Here is a 6,000-nt window from a genome sequence, read left to right on the forward strand (position 1 = left end):
ATCAACCCAAAATTGACCTGAAATTCACAAAAATTGGCCCAAAATTGACCCAAAATTGACCCAAAATTGACCTAAAATTCACCCAAAATCGAACCAAGAATCACAAATTTGGACCAAAAAATTGACACAAAATTGACCCAAAATCTGCAAAAATATTAACCCAAAAATTGACCCAAAATCTGCAAAAATTGACCCAAAATCGACCCAAAATTGACCTAAAATTGACCTGAAATCCACAAAAATTAACCAAAAAATTTACACAAAATTGACCCAAAATTGACAAAAATTGACACAAAAATTGACCCAAAATTCACAAAAATTCACCCAAAATGGACCCAAAAGGCTCAAAATGACACAAAAAATAGTACATATAAAGATAGAAACATCTGGAATAGCTGGAACAGCTGGGAACATCTGGGAACAGCTGGAAAGAATTCCTAAAAAATCCCCACCCAAAAAGGAGCAAAAATGACCAAAAACTGACTCAAAAATGACCCAAAATCGACCTGAAATCGACCCAAAAACGGCTCTGAATTACCCCAAAAAAACACTGGGAAAAAAGAAACATCTGGAACACCTGGGGAACATCTGGGGAACAGCTGGGGAACAGCTGGGGGAAAATCCACAAAAAAATCCCAACCAAAAAGGAGCAAAAATGACCAAAATCGACCCAAAAATGACAAAAAACGGAGCCAAAATCCACAAAAATCAACCCAGAATGACCCGAAATTCACAAAAATTGACCCAAAATTGACCCAAAAATTGACCCAGAATTGACCCAAAATCCACAGAAATTGACAAAAAAATTGACTCAAAATTGACGCAAAATTGACCTGAAATTCACAAAAATTGACCCAAAACTGACCCAAAATTGACCCAAGATCTACAAAAATTGACCCAAAAATGACCCAAAATTCACCCAAAATCGAACCAAAAATCATAAACCTGACCAAAAATTGACACAAAATCGACCTAAAATCTACAAAAATCGACCCAAAATCGACCTGAAATTGACCTAAAATTCACAAAAATTAACCAAAAAATTGACTCAAAATTGACCCAAGAATTGACTCCAAAATTGATGCAAAATTGACCCAAAATTCACCCAAAATCGAACCAAAATCACAAATTTGATCAAAAAATTGACACAAAATCGACCCAAAATCCACAAAAATCGACCCAAAATCGACCCAAATTGACCCAAAATTGACCTGAAATCCACAAAAATTAACTAAAAGTTGACTCGAAATTGACCCAAAATTTACAAAAATTGACCCAGAAATTGACCCAAACTTGACCCAGAAATTGACACAAAATTGACAAAAATTGACACAAAATTGACCCAAAATTGACAAAAATTGACACAAAATTGACCCAAAATTTACAAAACTGACCCAGAAATTGACCCAAAATTGACCCAAAATTGACACAAATGGACCCAAAATGGCTCAAAATGACCAAAAAATACTAGAAATAAAGTGAGAAACATCTGGAACATCTGGGAACAGCTGGGAAAGAATTCCCAAAAAAATCCCACCCAAAAAGGACCAAAAGTGACCAAAATCGACCCAAAAACGACGAAAATCGACCCAAAAAATGACCAAAAATGGACCTGAAATTGACCCCAAATTGACAAAATTGACCCAAAAATTGATGCAAAATTGAGCTGAAATCCACAAAAATTCACCTGAAATTTGACCCAGAATTGACCCCAGATCTACAAAAATTGACCCAAAATCCACAGAAACTGACAAAAAAATTGACTCAAAATTGACGCAAAATTGACCCGAAATTCACAAAAATTGACCCCAAAATTCACCAAAATCGAACCAAAAATCACAAATTTGATCAATAAAATTGACACAAAATTGACACAAAATCTACAAAAATTGACCAAAATTGACCCAAAAATTGACCCAGAATTGACCCGAAATTCACAAAAATTGACCTGAAAATTGACCCAAAATTGACCCAAAAATCCACAAGAACTGACCCAAATATACCCCAAATATTCACCCAAAATAGGTCTGAAATCTAGAAAAACTGACCCAACATTGACCCAAAAATTGACCCAGAATGGACCCAAAACTACCTAAAATCCACAAAAATTGACCAAAAAATTGACTCAAAATTGACCCAAAAATTGACCCAAAAATCGACACAAATTGACCTAAAATCCTCAAAAATTGACACAAAATCGACCCAAAATTGACCTAAAGTCCACAACAATTGACCAAAAAATTGACCCAAAATTGACCCAAAATCTACAAAAATCGACACAAAATTGACCAAAAATTGACCCAGATTCCACAAAAAACAACCGAAAATTGACCTCAAATCCACAAAAATGGACCAAAAAGTTGACTCAAAATTGACCCAAAATTGACAAAAATTGTCACAAAAATTGACAAAAATTGACACAAAATTGATCCAAAATTAATAAAAAGTGACACAGAAGTTGACACAAAATTGATAAAAGTTGACCCAGAAATTGACCCAGAAATTGACCCAAAATTGACCCCAGATCTACAAAAAATGACCCAAAATTGACCCAAAATCCACAGAAATTGACAAAAAAATTGACTCAAAAATGACCCAAAATTCGGAAAAATTGACCCAAAATAGAACAAAAATTGATCCAAAATTGACAAAAATTCACCCAAAATAGAACAAAAATTATTCTGAATTACCCAAAAAAACACTGGGGGGAAAAAACAACATCTGGAACATCTGGGAAAGAATTCCCAGAAAAATCCCACCCAGACACGACCAAAAATCTGCAAAATTGACCCAAAACTGACCCAAATATTGACCTGAAATTCACAAAAATTGACCCAAAATTGACCCAATAATTGAACCAAAATTGACCTAAAATAGACCCAAAATTGACAAAAAATGACTCAAAATTCACAAAAATTGACCCAAAACGGCTCCAAAAGAAATCCAATTTTTTTCCTCTAAAATCCCCATTTTTCCCCCCAAATTTCCCATTTTCACCCCAAAAATCCCCATTTTTTCACCCCCAAAATTTCATTTTTCTCCCCAAAAATCCCCAAACTTACCCCAAAAATTCCATTTTTAAATTTAAAAATCCCTATTTTCTAACCCAAAAAATTCATTTTTATTCCCAAAATCCCCATTTCTTCACCCAAAAACTTCAAATTTTCCCCAAAATCTTCATTTTCAACCCAAAAATCTCAGTATTTTTAACCAAAAAAAATCCAATTTTTACCCCAAAAATTCCATTTTTTTCCCCAAAATCCCCATTTTTCCCCCCAATAATTTTGATTTTTTCCCAATTTCCCCATTTTTTCCCCCATTTCCCACCCATGAATTTCCATTTTTCCCCTAAAAACCTGATTTTTAACCTAAAAATCCAATTTTTTTCCCAAAATTCCCATTTCTAAATGCAAAATTCCCCGATTTTTTCCCAAAATCTCAATTTTTTCTTCTCAAAATTTCATTTTTTTCCAATTCTGCCATTTTTTGCCTCATTTCCAACCCAAAATTTCCTATTTTTAACCCAAAAATTACAATTTTTTCCCCAAAAATCCACACTTTTACCCCAAAAATCTCCATTTTCACCCCAAAAATTTTAATTTACCACCCAAAAATTTTTTTTTTTCCAAAATCCTCAATTCTTACCCCCAAAAATCTCATTTTTTCACCCAAAAATCCAATTTTTAACCAAAAAAATGCAATTTTTAACCAAAAAAATTCAATTTTTACCCCAAAAATTTCAATTTTCACCCCATTTTTCCCATTTTTTCACCCAAAAATTTCTTTTTTTTTTCCCAAATTTCCATTTCTCCCCCCAATAATTTGGATTTTTTCCCAATTTTTGAGTTTTTCACCCCAAATTTCCCCCCTCACCGTCCCGGGCTCTTCTCCCTGTGCAGGTTGGGGCTCTTGCTGTGCCCAAAGCGGCGCCTGGGGAACAAAATCGGGGAAAAATTCAAAATTTTGGGAAAATCCAAAAATTTTAGTTTGAAAATCACAAATTTTGGGAAAATTTTGGGTAAAATTTTGGTGATTTTGGGGTGAAATTTGAGAATTTTGGGAAATTTTTTTGGAGTTTCAGATCAAAAAATCAAATTTTTTTGAATTTTTTTTTTAAATTTTGTAAAAATTTTAAAGTAAATTCTGGGGGTTTTGATAAAGATGCAGAAATTTCGGGGCAAAATTCAGAAATTTTGGAAAAAATTGGGAGGAAAAATCCAAATTTTTGGGCTGAAATGAAAGAATTTTATTTTCAATTCCCAATTTTTCTTTTTCATCCCCAAATTTTTGGTTTTAATCCCCAAAGTTTCATTTTCAATCCCCAAAATTTCATTTTTAATCCCCAAATTTCACTTTTAATCCCTAAAATTTTATTTTTAATCCCCAAATTTTCATTTTTAATCCCCAAAATTTCATTTTTAATCCCCAAAATTTCATTTTCAATCCCCAAAACTTCATTCTTAATCCCAAAAATTTCATTTTTAACCCCAAAATCTCATTTTCAATCCCCAAAATTTCATTTTCAATCCCTGAATTTTTATTTTTAATCCCCACTTTTCATTTTTAATCCCCAAGTTTTTATTTTTTAATCCCCAAAATTTCATTTTCAATCCCCAAAATTTCATTTTTGACCCCAAATTTTCATTTTTAACCCCAAATTTTCATTCTTTAATCCCCAAATTTTTTTTTCAATCCCCAAATTCTTCTTTTTAATCCCCCAACTTTTATTTTTAACCCCCAAAATTTCATTTTCAATCCCCAAAATCTCATTTTCAATCCCCAAATTTTCACTTCCAATCCCCAAATTTTCATTCTTTAATACCCAAATTTTTTGTTTTTTAATCCCCAAATTTTCCATTTTTAATCCCCAAATTTCATTTTAACCCCAAAATTTCATTTTTAAACCCGAAATTTCTGTTTTTAATGCCAAATTTTCATTTCTAATCCCCAAAATTTTTGATTTTACACCCCAAATTGTTTTAACCCCAAATTTTCGTTTTCAATCCCAAAAATTTCGTTTTTAATGTCAAAACTTCATTTTCAACCCCCAAATTTCAACGTTTCAATCCCAAATTTTTTTTTTAACCCCCAAATTTTCATTTTTAATCCGTAAATTTTCACTTTTAATCCCCAAATTTTTATTTTTAACCCCCAAATCTTTGTTTTTAACCCCCAAATTTCTGTTTTTAAATCCCCAAATTTTTTTTTTGTGTTTATTTCCCCCACCTGCTCCTGTCGTCGCGGCTCCGCCTCTCCCGGCTGCGGCTCCTCCTCCTCTCGCGGCTCCGGCTCGGTGGCGGCTCCGGCGCTCGCGGCTGCGGCTGCGGGCGGCGCCGACCGTCGGTCCCGGTCACGGCTACGGCTGGGGATGAAAAATATAAAAAATTCTGAATTAAAATACAAAAATTCTGACCAAAATCCTGAAATTCTGACACAAAAATCCCAAAATTCTGAGCCAAAATCCCGAAATTTTAACCCAAAAATCCCCAAATCGCGGTCACGGTCACGGCTACGGCTGGAATAAAAATAATAAAATATCCTGAAACTCTGAGCAAAAATCACAAAATTCTGAGCCAAAATCCTGAAATTCTGACCCAAAAAATCCCCCAAAAAATCCCCAAATCGCGGCTGCAGCGGCGCCGATCGCGCTCACGGTCACGGCTACGGCTGGAAATGAAAAAGATCCAAAATTCTGAATTAAAATACAAAATTCTGAGCTAAAATCCAAAAAATTCTGACACGAAATACAAAAAAAATCCCAAAATTCAGAGCCAAAATCCAAAAATTCTGACACAAAATCCTGAAATTTTAAACCCAAAAAATCCCAAAAAAATCCCCAAATCGCAGCGGCGCCGATCGCGGTCACGGTCACGGCTAAGCTGGGATAAAAATACACAAATTCTGAATAAAAATGTAAAATTCTGACACAAAATCCTGAATTCTGAGCCAAAATCCCGAAATTTTAACCCAAAAATCCCCACAAAAATCCCGAAATGCTTG

The 6,000-nt window shown here is 33.9% G+C and overlaps 1 protein-coding gene across 2 annotated transcripts in view; it reads right to left on the reverse strand.

Moving 5' to 3' along the window:
* The window catches only part of RBM23 (RNA binding motif protein 23), a 28,665-nt gene extending 23,365 nt beyond the window's left edge, over positions 1-5,300 (reverse strand). For both annotated transcript variants that reach the window (XM_033084381.1, XM_033084382.1), the window contains exons 1-2: positions 5,227-5,300; positions 3,874-3,930 (exon numbers count right to left, since the gene is read on the reverse strand). The gene's annotated coding sequence lies outside the window, so the exon portion shown is untranslated. The remainder of the gene's footprint in view (positions 1-3,873; positions 3,931-5,226) is intronic.
* Positions 5,301-6,000: the final 700 nt, after the last annotated feature.

This window comes from Catharus ustulatus, chromosome 38 (assembly GCF_009819885.2).
Source record: "Catharus ustulatus isolate bCatUst1 chromosome 38, bCatUst1.pri.v2, whole genome shotgun sequence".
NCBI classification, from domain to species: Eukaryota; Metazoa; Chordata; class Aves; order Passeriformes; family Turdidae; genus Catharus; species Catharus ustulatus.